This window comes from Leucopleurus acutus (genome assembly GCF_964270905.1).
Source record: "Leucopleurus acutus genome assembly, chromosome: 2".
NCBI classification, from domain to species: domain Eukaryota; kingdom Metazoa; phylum Chordata; class Mammalia; order Artiodactyla; family Delphinidae; genus Leucopleurus; species Leucopleurus acutus.
In genome coordinates this window covers 33,285,575-33,300,928 of record NC_139143.1, presented here as the reverse complement: position 1 = coordinate 33,300,928, position 15,354 = coordinate 33,285,575, and positions in this window count along the sequence as shown.

Sequence of the window (15,354 nt, the reverse complement as noted above, 5' to 3'; positions counted from 1 at the left end):
ACACTCCAGGCCCTCCGTAATTTGGCTTCAGTTTCACTTTCTAGACGTTTCAAGAAAGAACGGGGTCTAAATATCTGTGCACCTCTGCTCCGTTTCACATCTACCCACGAGGTTAATTTTTTTGTTTCTTCCAGTCCACCTATTTTGCACCTCCGTCTCTGCGAAGACTTCACTGAGAATCCAAGCGATTTCTGGATCCCTTCTCTCCCCTGAAGCTGTAAACAGTTTAACAAGACAGGTGCGGAACTGCCGTAAGGTAATCTACATCTTGTCTCCCTCTCTGGTATCTAACCTCCCTGCGAATGGGGGTACGTCTCCGTGTTCTGTGCGGTTTTCAGCACAGTACTCTCTACACGTAGTGGATATTTGATTTGGTAAGTGACCGAATAAGTGAATGAGTCACCAAGATAAGGGTATTGTCTCATTCTTTCTCGCTTTTTCCACTTCCAAGTTTCTTTAGTTAGTTTCCTCAGACAAAAGGTTTCTTTGTAGCTACACAGTGGCCAGGTCCAGAGAATGTTGCAGATAGCTGCTGAAAACATCCCTCCTCCACTTGAGAATGGCTTGCTCTCCCTCTCAAGCGGAGAGAGCTGGGATTCGATATTTAATTAAGCGCCTCTGTTCACTTGGCATTTAGAGGCACTAGGGGGCGTTAGTGCTCTACACCCGGTGAAATGCCTGTTTCGCTTGTGATTTTCCTTTGTGAAAAACAACTATGCACAGAGTGTTTTGTGCCAATTTTCCATCCTTTTAGATTGACGGAAAGCATTTTACCTACGTAGAAACAGAAAAGGAATAGAAAGAGCGTTGCATTGCGTTTAATGAAAGCTTAGGGCGGTCTCGGTGGTACGTTAGTGAAGTTATCTGGGGACACCTTAGCCACGTACATTGTGTTGGAGAGGCACCGAGAATTCATTCAGGAGTTCTCAAAGTTCGAGGACACAGTTGCCTTACACGTAGGCACGGTGGCAGCCGTGGACATGGCAGTGATTTGGAGAATGTTGTACTAGTCGGCTCTTGCTGTGATAATGCTTTGCAACAAATCTCCCCAAAACTCACTTAGATAAAGAAGAATCTAGTTTTCTCGGACCTGTGGGCTAGCTGCAGCGGCTCTCTTGTAGACCTCTCGATGGCGGGTGTTGCTCCATGCCGTGGGTCAGTTTGAGGTCTGTCCCGCACACCTTACCGTGGAGCCCAACTGTGAGGCTGCAGGTCCCTGTCCTCTCGCAGAGTTCACTGAAACGTAAGAGGTGAGCCCAACCACACAAGGCCACGTAAGGCCTCTGCGACTCATTGAAGGCCATCGTGTCTTCCCTTGGCCTCCTGGGAACCCCCTGGCCCCAGGATGCAGCTTCGGTAGCCCAGGGCAACCGGCGGAGGGGGGCGGGCGGGGCTGCAGGAGGGTGGAACGCTGAGGTCACAGAGGGTGTGGGTGTGGCCACCTCTGCTGTGACTGAACCAAGGGCGTGGGTGGGGGGCTGGGGGTCCAGGGCAGGGCCCTCAGAGCCCGGTAGGCCCAGGGGGGCGGCGCAAGCACCTAGGCCCAGGCCGAAGAGCGCCTTCTTGGTCTGCGCGGCAGGCCGGCCTCTCGCCTTGCCACTCAGGCCGCCCTCCCACTTGAAGTGTGTGTGGCACGCGTCCGTGGAGTACACCTCGCTGCACAGGTAGCCGTGGGACTGGGCGTCGTAGCTTCCTGCGAGGCGGCCGGAGGTCCCGCATGCGGGTGGGTCCCTGGGACAGACGCGCGGAGCGGCTCCTGCCCGGCCCCGCTGAGAACCGTCGCCGTTCCGTAAGGCGGGGCGCCTGCTTCAGAATGTAAATCACGTGTCCGCTCTATGGATACGCTGTTTAGTTTACCAGGCAAGACTTTCTTGGTGAAAGAAGCAGCGTTGGCTTGCATCGTCGAGCAGGCTTGTCATCTGGCTGTGCACTGGTACTCTCTCTCTGGGTGTGCTAGTCCGCAGGGCAGGGCATCCCCTGGGCAGGGTGGAGCGTGATCTCTGCGGCCTCGTCTTGCAGCTCCTTCCTTTCATTCTCAATCATCCTGCCCACAGTGGCCTCCTCTCAGGCCTGCATACTTACAACGGCGCATTGCCCGTGCTGCCCCTCTGCAGGAAGTGTCCCTCTGTTTAGTTTGCAGCTGACTGATGCCGCCTCACCCTTCTCATGTCTTCTCAGGTGTCACTTGGTCAAGAAAGCGTCCCCTTACCTACTCAACTCATCTCGTCTCCCTACCGTAGCTCACGTGACACCACGCACCTCTCGCTTATGGCCGTCATCGCCTTTCGCATCCAGTTTCAGGTAGGTAAGTTTACCCCGTGGCCCGTGAGGAAGAAGAGATCACGCCTGTTTTGCTTACTCTTGATTCCCAGCGACTAGCCCGGTTACTGATAACCTCTGTTAGAGGGAGAAAGGAATGCACCCAATCCCTGGTGAAGCCCCGACCGTTTTCCTTTCTAGTGTCCCTCGTACTCCTCCCTGCCGTCTGTGTCGCCCTTACTCCGCGTCTACCGTTTATGAGTTTACACCTGGGTTACGGTGACTGCTTCGGAGAATCGCATGCCTTTCTACCTCCCTCGCTGCGACCTCTCCTACACCTCCCAGGGCTCTTGGGTTATGCCCTTGCCCTCTTCCGAGCCGTCCGTGGCACCCGCTGTCAACCCCGTACGGCCAAGCTCCTAAGACTGACACTCCAGGCCCTCCGTAATTTGGCTTCAGTTTCACTTTCTAGACGTTTCAAGAAAGAACGGGGTCTAAATATCTGTGCACCTCTGCTCCGTTTCATATCTACCCACGAGGTTAATTTTTTTGTTTCTTCCAGTCCACCTATTTTGCACCTCCGTCTCTGCGAAGACTTCACTGAGAATCCAAGCGATTTCTGGATCCCTTCTCTCCCCTGAAGCTGTAAACAGTTTAACAAGACAGGTGCGGAACTGCCGTAAGGTAATCTACATCTTGTCTCCCTCTCTGGTATCTAACCTCCCTGCGAATGGGGGTACGTCTCCGTGTTCTGTGCGGTTTTCAGCACAGTACTCTCTACACGTAGTGGATATTTGATTTGGTAAGTGACCGAATAAGTGAATGAGTCACCAAGATAAGGGTATTGTCTCATTCTTTCTCGCTTTTTCCACTTCCAAGTTTCTTTAGTTAGTTTCCTCAGACAAAAGGTTTCTTTGTAGCTACACAGTGGCCAGGTCCAGAGAATGTTGCAGATAGCTGCTGAAAACATCCCTCCTCCACTTGAGAATGGCTTGCTCTCCCTCTCAAGCGGAGAGAGCTGGGATTCGATATTTAATTAAGCGCCTCTGTTCACTTGGCATTTAGAGGCACTAGGGGGCGTTAGTGCTCTACACCCGGTGAAATGCCTGTTTCGTTTGTGATTTTCCTTTGTGAAAAACAACTATGCACAGAGTGTTTTGTGCCAATTTTCCATCCTTTTAGATTGACGGAAAGCATTTTACCTACGTAGAAACAGAAAAGGAGTAGAAAGAGCGTTGCATTGCGTTTAATGAAAGCTTAGGGCGGTCTCGGTGGTACGTTAGTGAAGTTATCTGGGGACACCTTAGCCACGTACATTGTGTTGGAGAGGCACCGAGAATTCATTCAGGAGTTCTCAAAGTTCGAGGACACAGTTGCCTTACACGTAGGCACGGTGGCAGCCGTGGACATGGCAGTGATTTGGAGAATGTTGTACTAGTCGGCTCTTGCTGTGATAATGCTTTGCAACAAATCTCCCCAAAACTCACTTAGATAAAGAAGAATCTAGTTTTCTCGGACCTGTGGGCTAGCTGCAGCGGCTCTCTTGTAGACCTCTCGATGGCGGGTGTTGCTCCATGCCGTGGGTCAGTTTGAGGTCTGTCCCGCACACCTTACCGTGGAGCCCAACTGTGAGGCTGCAGGTCCCTGTCCTCTCGCAGAGTTCACTGAAACGTAAGAGGTGAGCCCAACCACACAAGGCCACGTAAGGCCTCTGCGACTCATTGAAGGCCATCGTGTCTTCCCTTGGCCTCCTGGGAACCCCCTGGCCCCAGGATGCAGCTTCGGTAGCCCAGGGCAACCGGCGGAGGGGGGCGGGCGGGGCTGCAGGAGGGTGGAACGCTGAGGTCACAGAGGGTGTGGGTGTGGCCACCTCTGCTGTGACTGAACCAAGGGCGTGGGTGGGGGGCTGGGGGTCCAGGGCAGGGCCCTCAGAGCCCGGTAGGCCCAGGGGGGCGGCGCAAGCACCTAGGCCCAGGCCGAAGAGCGCCTTCTTGGTCTGCGCGGCAGGCCGGCCTCTCGCCTTGCCACTCAGGCCGCCCTCCCACTTGAAGTGTGTGTGGCACGCGTCCGTGGAGTACACCTCGCTGCACAGGTAGCCGTGGGACTGGGCGTCGTAGCTTCCTGCGAGGCGGCCGGAGGTCCCGCATGCGGGTGGGTCCCTGGGACAGACGCGCGGAGCGGCTCCTGCCCGGCCCCGCTGAGAACCCTCGCCGTTCCGTAAGGCGGGGCGCCTGCTTCAGAATGTACATCACGTGTCCGCTCTATGGATACGCTGTTTAGTTTACCAGGCAAGACTTTCTTGGTGAAAGAAGCAGCGTTGGCTTGCATCGTCGAGCAGGCTTGTCATCTGGCTGTGCACTGGTACTCTCTCTCTGGGTGTGCTAGTCCGCAGGGCAGGGCATCCCCTGGGCAGGGTGGAGCGTGATCTCTGCGGCCTCGTCTTGCAGCTCCTTCCTTTCATTCTCAATCATCCTGCCCACAGTGGCCTCCTCTCAGGCCTGCATACTTACAACGGCGCATTGCCCGTGCTGCCCCTCTGCAGGAAGTGTCCCTCTGTTTAGTTTGCAGCTGACTGATGCCGCCTCACCCTTCTCATGTCTTCTCAGGTGTCACTTGGTCAAGAAAGCGTCCCCTTACCTACTCAACTCATCTCGTCTCCCTACCGTAGCTCACGTGACACCACGCACCTCTCGCTTATGGCCGTCATCGCCTTTCGCATCCAGTTTCAGGTAGGTAAGTTTACCCCGTGGCCCGTGAGGAAGAAGAGATCACGCCTGTTTTGCTTACTCTTGATTCCCAGCGACTAGCCCGGTTACTGATAACCTCTGTTAGAGGGAGAAAGGAATGCACCCAATCCCTGGTGAAGCCCCGACCGTTTTCCTTTCTAGTGTCCCTCGTACTCCTCCCTGCCGTCTGTGTCGCCCTTACTCCGCGTCTACCGTTTATGAGTTTACACCTGGGTTACGGTGACTGCTTCGGAGAATCGCATGCCTTTCTACCTCCCTCGCTGCGACCTCTCCTACACCTCCCAGGGCTCTTGGGTTATGCCCTTGCCCTCTTCCGAGCCGTCCGTGGCACCCGCTGTCAACCCCGTACGGCCAAGCTCCTAAGACTGACACTCCAGGCCCTCCGTAATTTGGCTTCAGTTTCACTTTCTAGACGTTTCAAGAAAGAACGGGGTCTAAATATCTGTGCACCTCTGCTCCGTTTCATATCTACCCACGAGGTTAATTTTTTTGTTTCTTCCAGTCCACCTATTTTGCACCTCCGTCTCTGCGAAGACTTCACTGAGAATCCAAGCGATTTCTGGATCCCTTCTCTCCCCTGAAGCTGTAAACAGTTTAACAAGACAGGTGCGGAACTGCCGTAAGGTAATCTACATCTTGTCTCCCTCTCTGGTATCTAACCTCCCTGCGAATGGGGGTACGTCTCCGTGTTCTGTGCGGTTTTCAGCACAGTACTCTCTACACGTAGTGGATATTTGATTTGGTAAGTGACCGAATAAGTGAATGAGTCACCAAGATAAGGGTATTGTCTCATTCTTTCTCGCTTTTTCCACTTCCAAGTTTCTTTAGTTAGTTTCCTCAGACAAAAGGTTTCTTTGTAGCTACACAGTGGCCAGGTCCAGAGAATGTTGCAGATAGCTGCTGAAAACATCCCTCCTCCACTTGAGAATGGCTTGCTCTCCCTCTCAAGCGGAGAGAGCTGGGATTCGATATTTAATTAAGCGCCTCTGTTCACTTGGCATTTAGAGGCACTAGGGGGCGTTAGTGCTCTACACCCGGTGAAATGCCTGTTTCGTTTGTGATTTTCCTTTGTGAAAAACAACTATGCACAGAGTGTTTTGTGCCAATTTTCCATCCTTTTAGATTGACGGAAAGCATTTTACCTACGTAGAAACAGAAAAGGAGTAGAAAGAGCGTTGCATTGCGTTTAATGAAAGCTTAGGGCGGTCTCGGTGGTACGTTAGTGAAGTTATCTGGGGACACCTTAGCCACGTACATTGTGTTGGAGAGGCACCGAGAATTCATTCAGGAGTTCTCAAAGTTCGAGGACACAGTTGCCTTACACGTAGGCACGGTGGCAGCCGTGGACATGGCAGTGATTTGGAGAATGTTGTACTAGTCGGCTCTTGCTGTGATAATGCTTTGCAACAAATCTCCCCAAAACTCACTTAGATAAAGAAGAATCTAGTTTTCTCGGACCTGTGGGCTAGCTGCAGCGGCTCTCTTGTAGACCTCTCGATGGCGGGTGTTGCTCCATGCCGTGGGTCAGTTTGAGGTCTGTCCCGCACACCTTACCGTGGAGCCCAACTGTGAGGCTGCAGGTCCCTGTCCTCTCGCAGAGTTCACTGAAACGTAAGAGGTGAGCCCAACCACACAAGGCCACGTAAGGCCTCTGCGACTCATTGAAGGCCATCGTGTCTTCCCTTGGCCTCCTGGGAACCCCCTGGCCCCAGGATGCAGCTTCGGTAGCCCAGGGCAACCGGCGGAGGGGGGCGGGCGGGGCTGCAGGAGGGTGGAACGCTGAGGTCACAGAGGGTGTGGGTGTGGCCACCTCTGCTGTGACTGAACCAAGGGCGTGGGTGGGGGGCTGGGGGTCCAGGGCAGGGCCCTCAGAGCCCGGTAGGCCCAGGGGGGCGGCGCAAGCACCTAGGCCCAGGCCGAAGAGCGCCTTCTTGGTCTGCGCGGCAGGCCGGCCTCTCGCCTTGCCACTCAGGCCGCCCTCCCACTTGAAGTGTGTGTGGCACGCGTCCGTGGAGTACACCTCGCTGCACAGGTAGCCGTGGGACTGGGCGTCGTAGCTTCCTGCGAGGCGGCCGGAGGTCCCGCATGCGGGTGGGTCCCTGGGACAGACGCGCGGAGCGGCTCCTGCCCGGCCCCGCTGAGAACCCTCGCCGTTCCGTAAGGCGGGGCGCCTGCTTCAGAATGTACATCACGTGTCCGCTCTATGGATACGCTGTTTAGTTTACCAGGCAAGACTTTCTTGGTGAAAGAAGCAGCGTTGGCTTGCATCGTCGAGCAGGCTTGTCATCTGGCTGTGCACTGGTACTCTCTCTCTGGGTGTGCTAGTCCGCAGGGCAGGGCATCCCCTGGGCAGGGTGGAGCGTGATCTCTGCGGCCTCGTCTTGCAGCTCCTTCCTTTCATTCTCAATCATCCTGCCCACAGTGGCCTCCTCTCAGGCCTGCATACTTACAACGGCGCATTGCCCGTGCTGCCCCTCTGCAGGAAGTGTCCCTCTGTTTAGTTTGCAGCTGACTGATGCCGCCTCACCCTTCTCATGTCTTCTCAGGTGTCACTTGGTCAAGAAAGCGTCCCCTTACCTACTCAACTCATCTCGTCTCCCTACCGTAGCTCACGTGACACCACGCACCTCTCGCTTATGGCCGTCATCGCCTTTCGCATCCAGTTTCAGGTAGGTAAATTTACCCTGTGGCCCGTGAGGAAGAAGAGATCACGCCTGTTTTGCTTACTCTTGATTCCCAGCGACTAGCCCGGTTACTGATAACCTCTGTTAGAGGGAGAAAGGAATGCACCCAATCCCTGGTGAAGCCCCGACCGTTTTCCTTTCTAGTGTCCCTCGTACTCCTCCCTGCCGTCTGTGTCGCCCTTACTCCGCGTCTACCGTTTATGAGTTTACACCTGGGTTACGGTGACTGCTTCGGAGAATCGCATGCCTTTCTACCTCCCTCGCTGCGACCTCTCCTACACCTCCCAGGGCTCTTGGGTTATGCCCTTGCCCTCTTCCGAGCCGTCCGTGGCACCCGCTGTCAACCCCGTACGGCCAGGCTCCTAAGACTGACACTCCAGGCCCTCCGTAATTTGGCTTCAGTTTCACTTTCTAGACGTTTCAAGAAAGAACGGGGTCTAAATATCTGTGCACCTCTGCTCCGTTTCATATCTACCCACGAGGTTAATTTTTTTGTTTCTTCCAGTCCACCTATTTTGCACCTCCGTCTCTGCGAAGACTTCACTGAGAATCCAAGCGATTTCTGGATCCCTTCTCTCCCCTGAAGCTGTAAACAGTTTAACAAGACAGGTGCGGAACTGCCGTAAGGTAATCTACATCTTGTCTCCCTCTCTGGTATCTAACCTCCCTGCGAATGGGGGTACGTCTCCGTGTTCTGTGCGGTTTTCAGCACAGTACTCTCTACACGTAGTGGATATTTGATTTGGTAAGTGACCGAATAAGTGAATGAGTCACCAAGATAAGGGTATTGTCTCATTCTTTCTCGCTTTTTCCACTTCCAAGTTTCTTTAGTTAGTTTCCTCAGACAAAAGGTTTCTTTGTAGCTACACAGTGGCCAGGTCCAGAGAATGTTGCAGATAGCTGCTGAAAACATCCCTCCTCCACTTGAGAATGGCTTGCTCTCCCTCTCAAGCGGAGAGAGCTGGGATTCGATATTTAATTAAGCGCCTCTGTTCACTTGGCATTTAGAGGCACTAGGGGGCGTTAGTGCTCTACACCCGGTGAAATGCCTGTTTCGCTTGTGATTTTCCTTTGTGAAAAACAACTATGCACAGAGTGTTTTGTGCCAATTTTCCATCCTTTTAGATTGACGGAAAGCATTTTACCTACGTAGAAACAGAAAACGAATAGAAAGAGCGTTGCATTGCGTTTAATGAAAGCTTAGGGCGGTCTCGGTGGTACGTTAGTGAAGTTATCTGGGGACACCTTAGCCACGTACATTGTGTTGGAGAGGCACCGAGAATTCATTCAGGAGTTCTCAAAGTTCGAGGACACAGTTGCCTTACACGTAGGCACGGTGGCAGCCGTGGACATGGCAGTGATTTGGAGAATGTTGTACTAGTCGGCTCTTGCTGTGATAATGCTTTGCAACAAATCTCCCCAAAACTCACTTAGATAAAGAAGAATCTAGTTTTCTCGGACCTGTGGGCTAGCTGCAGCGGCTCTCTTGTAGACCTCTCGATGGCGGGTGTTGCTCCATGCCGTGGGTCAGTTTGAGGTCTGTCCCGCACACCTTACCGTGGAGCCCAACTGTGAGGCTGCAGGTCCCTGTCCTCTCGCAGAGTTCACTGAAACGTAAGAGGTGAGCCCAACCACACAAGGCCACGTAAGGCCTCTGCGACTCATTGAAGGCCATCGTGTCTTCCCTTGGCCTCCTGGGAACCCCCTGGCCCCAGGATGCAGCTTCGGTAGCCCAGGGCAACCGGCGGAGGGTGGCGGGCGGGGCTGCAAGAGGGTGGAACGCTGAGGTCACAGAGGGTGTGGGTGTGGCCACCTCTGCTGTGACTGAACCAAGGGCGTGGGTGGGGGGCTGGGGGTCCAGGGCAGGGCCCTCAGAGCCCGGTAGGCCCAGGGGGGCGGCGCAAGCACCTAGGCCCAGGCCGAAGAGCGCCTTCTTGGTCTGCGCGGCAGGCCGGCCTCTCGCCTTGCCACACAGGCCGCCCTCCCACTTGAAGTGTGAGTGGCACGCGTCCGCGGAGTACACCTCGCTGCACAGGTAGCCGTGGGACTGGGCGTCGTAGCTTCCTGCGAGGCGGCCGGAGGTCCCGCAGGCGGGTGGGTCCCTGGGACAGACGCGCGGAGCGGCTCCTGCCCGGCCCCGCTGAGAACCCTCGCCGTTCCGTAAGGCGGGGCGCCTGCTTCAGAATGTAAATCACGTGTCCGCTCTATGGATACGCTGTTTAGTTTACCAGGCAAGACTTTCTTGGTGAAAGAAGCAGCGTTGGCTTGCATCGTCGAGCAGGCTTGTCATCTGGCTGTGCACTGGTACTCTCTCTCTGGGTGTGCTAGTCCGCAGGGCAGGGCATCCCCTGGGCAGGGTGGAGCGTGATCTCTGCGGCCTCGTCTTGCAGCTCCTTCCTTTCATTCTCAATCATCCTGCCCACAGTGGCCTCCTCTCAGGCCTGCATACTTACAACGGCGCATTGCCCGTGCTGCCCCTCTGCAGGAAGTGTCCCTCTGTTTAGTTTGCAGCTGACTGATGCCGCCTCACCCTTCTCATGTCTTCTCAGGTGTCACTTGGTCAAGAAAGCGTCCCCTTACCTACTCAACTCATCTCGTCTCCCTACCGTAGCTCACGTGACACCACGCACCTCTCGCTTATGGCCGTCATCGCCTTTCGCATCCAGTTTCAGGTAGGTAAGTTTACCCCGTGGCCCGTGAGGAAGAAGAGATCACGCCTGTTTTGCTTACTCTTGATTCCCAGCGACTAGCCCGGTTACTGATAACCTCTGTTAGAGGGAGAAAGGAATGCACCCAATCCCTGGTGAAGCCCCGACCGTTTTCCTTTCTAGTGTCCCTCGTACTCCTCCCTGCCGTCTGTGTCGCCCTTACTCCGCGTCTACCGTTTATGAGTTTACACCTGGGTTACGGTGACTGCTTCGGAGAATCGCATGCCTTTCTACCTCCCTCGCTGCGACCTCTCCTACACCTCCCAGGGCTCTTGGGTTATGCCCTTGCCCTCTTCCGAGCCGTCCGTGGCACCCGCTGTCCACCCCGTACGGCCAAGCTCCTAAGACTGACACTCCAGGCCCTCCGTAATTTGGCTTCAGTTTCACTTTCTAGACGTTTCAAGAAAGAACGGGGTCTAAATATCTGTGCACCTCTGCTCCGTTTCATATCTACCCACGAGGTTAATTTTTTTGTTTCTTCCAGTCCACCTATTTTGCACCTCCGTCTCTGCGAAGACTTCACTGAGAATCCAAGCGATTTCTGGATCCCTTCTCTCCCCTGAAGCTGTAAACAGTTTAACAAGACAGGTGCGGAACTGCCATAAGGTAATCTACATCTTGTCTCCCTCTCTGGTATCTAACCTCCCTGCGAATGGGGGTATGTCTCCGTGTCCTGTGCGGTTTTCAGCACAGTACTCTCTACACGTAGTGGATATTTGATTTGGTAAGTGACCGAATAAGTGAATGAGTCACCAAGATAAGGGTATTGTCTCATTCTTTCTCGCTTTTTCCACTTCCAAGTTTCTTTAGTTAGTTTCCTCAGACAAAAGGTTTCTTTGTAGCTACACAGTGGCCAGGTCCAGAGAATGTTGCAGATAGCTGCTGAAAACATCCCTCCTCCACTTGAGAATGGCTTGCTCTCCCTCTCAAGCGGAGAGAGCTGGGATTCGATATTTAATTAAGCGCCTCTGTTCACTTGGCATTTAGAGGCACTAGGGGGCGTTAGTGCTCTACACCCCGTGAAATGCCTGTTTCGTTTGTGATTTTCCTTTGTGAAAAACAACTATGCACAGAGTGTTTTGTGCCAATTTTCCATCCTTTTAGATTGACGGAAAGCATTTTACCTACGTAGAAACAGAAAACGAATAGAAAGAGCGTTGCATTGCGTTTAATGAAAGCTTAGGGCGGTCTCGGTGGTACGTTAGTGAAGTTATCTGGGGACACCTTAGCCACGTACATTGTGTTGGAGAGGCACCGAGAATTCATTCAGGAGTTCTCAAAGTTCGAGGACACAGTTGCCTTACACGTAGGCACGGTGGCAGCCGTGGACATGGCAGTGATTTGGAGAATGTTGTACTAGTCGGCTCTTGCTGTGATAATGCTTTGCAACAAATCTCCCCAAAACTCACTTAGATAAAGAAGAATCTAGTTTTCTCGGACCTGTGGGCTAGCTGCAGCGGCTCTCTTGTAGACCTCTCGATGGCGGGTGTTGCTCCATGCCGTGGGTCAGTTTGAGGTCTGTCCCGCACACCTTACCGTGGAGCCCAACTGTGAGGCTGCAGGTCCCTGTCCTCTCGCAGAGTTCACTGAAACGTAAGAGGTGAGCCCAACCACACAAGGCCACGTAAGGCCTCTGCGACTCATTGAAGGCCATCGTGTCTTCCCTTGGCCTCCTGGGAACCCCCTGGCCCCAGGATGCAGCTTCGGTAGCCCAGGGCAACCGGCGGAGGGGGGCGGGCGGGGCTGCAGGAGGGTGGAACGCTGAGGTCACAGAGGGTGTGGGTGTGGCCACCTCTGCTGTGACTGAACCAAGGGCGTGGGTGGGGGGCTGGGGGTCCAGGGCAGGGCCCTCAGAGCCCGGTAGGCCCAGGGGGGCGGCGCAAGCACCTAGGCCCAGGCCGAAGAGCGCCTTCTTGGTCTGCGCGGCAGGCCGGCCTCTCGCCTTGCCACTCAGGCCGCCCTCCCACTTGAAGTGTGTGTGGCACGCGTCCGTGGAGTACACCTCGCTGCACAGGTAGCCGTGGGACTGGGCGTCGTAGCTTCCTGCGAGGCGGCCGGAGGTCCCGCATGCGGGTGGGTCCCTGGGACAGACGCGCGGAGCGGCTCCTGCCCGGCCCCGCTGAGAACCCTCGCCGTTCCGTAAGGCGGGGCGCCTGCTTCAGAATGTACATCACGTGTCCGCTCTATGGATACGCTGTTTAGTTTACCAGGCAAGACTTTCTTGGTGAAAGAAGCAGCGTTGGCTTGCATCGTCGAGCAGGCTTGTCATCTGGCTGTGCACTGGTACTCTCTCTCTGGGTGTGCTAGTCCGCAGGGCAGGGCATCCCCTGGGCAGGGTGGAGCGTGATCTCTGCGGCCTCGTCTTGCAGCTCCTTCCTTTCATTCTCAATCATCCTGCCCACAGTGGCCTCCTCTCAGGCCTGCATACTTACAACGGCGCATTGCCCGTGCTGCCCCTCTGCAGGAAGTGTCCCTCTGTTTAGTTTGCAGCTGACTGATGCCGCCTCACCCTTCTCATGTCTTCTCAGGTGTCACTTGGTCAAGAAAGCGTCCCCTTACCTACTCAACTCATCTCGTCTCCCTACCGTAGCTCACGTGACACCACGCACCTCTCGCTTATGGCCGTCATCGCCTTTCGCATCCAGTTTCAGGTAGGTAAGTTTACCCCGTGGCCCGTGAGGAAGAAGAGATCACGCCTGTTTTGCTTACTCTTGATTCCCAGCGACTAGCCCGGTTACTGATAACCTCTGTTAGAGGGAGAAAGGAATGCACCCAATCCCTGGTGAAGCCCCGACCGTTTTCCTTTCTAGTGTCCCTCGTACTCCTCCCTGCCGTCTGTGTCGCCCTTACTCCGCGTCTACCGTTTATGAGTTTACACCTGGGTTACGGTGACTGCTTCGGAGAATCGCATGCCTTTCTACCTCCCTCGCTGCGACCTCTCCTACACCTCCCAGGGCTCTTGGGTTATGCCCTTGCCCTCTTCCGAGCCGTCCGTGGCACCCGCTGTCAACCCCGTACGGCCAAGCTCCTAAGACTGACACTCCAGGCCCTCCGTAATTTGGCTTCAGTTTCACTTTCTAGACGTTTCAAGAAAGAACGGGGTCTAAATATCTGTGCACCTCTGCTCCGTTTCATATCTACCCACGAGGTTAATTTTTTTGTTTCTTCCAGTCCACCTATTTTGCACCTCCGTCTCTGCGAAGACTTCACTGAGAATCCAAGCGATTTCTGGATCCCTTCTCTCCCCTGAAGCTGTAAACAGTTTAACAAGACAGGTGCGGAACTGCCGTAAGGTAATCTACATCTTGTCTCCCTCTCTGGTATCTAACCTCCCTGCGAATGGGGGTACGTCTCCGTGTTCTGTGCGGTTTTCAGCACAGTACTCTCTACACGTAGTGGATATTTGATTTGGTAAGTGACCGAATAAGTGAATGAGTCACCAAGATAAGGGTATTGTCTCATTCTTTCTCGCTTTTTCCACTTCCAAGTTTCTTTAGTTAGTTTCCTCAGACAAAAGGTTTCTTTGTAGCTACACAGTGGCCAGGTCCAGAGAATGTTGCAGATAGCTGCTGAAAACATCCCTCCTCCACTTGAGAATGGCTTGCTCTCCCTCTCAAGCGGAGAGAGCTGGGATTCGATATTTAATTAAGCGCCTCTGTTCACTTGGCATTTAGAGGCACTAGGGGGCGTTAGTGCTCTACACCCGGTGAAATGCCTGTTTCGCTTGTGATTTTCCTTTGTGAAAAACAACTATGCACAGAGTGTTTTGTGCCAATTTTCCATCCTTTTAGATTGACGGAAAGCATTTTACCTACGTAGAAACAGAAAACGAATAGAAAGAGCGTTGCATTGCGTTTAATGAAAGCTTAGGGCGGTCTCGGTGGTACGTTAGTGAAGTTATCTGGGGACACCTTAGCCACGTACATTGTGTTGGAGAGGCACCGAGAATTCATTCAGGAGTTCTCAAAGTTCGAGGACACAGTTGCCTTACACGTAGGCACGGTGGCAGCCGTGGACATGGCAGTGATTTGGAGAATGTTGTACTAGTCGGCTCTTGCTGTGATAATGCTTTGCAACAAATCTCCCCAAAACTCACTTAGATATAGAAGAATCTAGTTTTCTCGGACCTGTGGGCTAGCTGCAGCGGCTCTCTTGTAGACCTCTCGATGGCGGGTGTTGCTCCATGCCGTGGGTCAGTTTGAGGTCTGTCCCGCACACCTTACCGTGGAGCCCAACTGTGAGGCTGCAGGTCCCTGTCCTCTCGCAGAGTTCACTGAAACGTAAGAGGTGAGCCCAACCACACAAGGCCACGTAAGGCCTCTGCGACTCATTGAAGGCCATCGTGTCTTCCCTTGGCCTCCTGGGAACCCCCTGGCCCCAGGATGCAGCTTCGGTAGCCCAGGGCAACCGGCGGAGGGGGGCGGGCGGGGCTGCAGGAGGGTGGAACGCGGAGGTCACAGAGGGTGTGGGTGTGGCCACCTCTGCTGTGACTGAACCAAGGGCGTGGGTGGGGGGCTGGGGGTCCAGGGCAGGGCCCTCAGAGCCCGGTAGGCCCAGGGGGGCGGTGCAAGCACCTAGGCCCAGGCCGAAGAGCGCCTTCTTGGTCTGCGCGGCAGGCCGGCCTCTCGCCTTGCCACTCAGGCCGCCCTCCCACTTGAAGTGTGTGTGGCACGCGTCCGCGGAGTACACCTCGCTGCACAGGTAGCCGTGGGACTGGGCGTCGTAGCTTCCTGCGAGGCGGCCGGAGGTCCCGCAGGCGGGTGGGTCCCTGGGACAGACGCGCGGAGCGGCTCCTGCCCGGCCCCGCTGAGAACCGTCGCCGTTCCGTAAGGCGGGGCGCCTGCTTCAGAATGTAAATCACGTGTCCGCTCTATGGATACGCTGTTTAGTTTACCAGGCAAGACTTTCTTGGTGAAAGAAGCAGCGTTGGCTTGCATCGTCGAGCAGGCTTGTCAT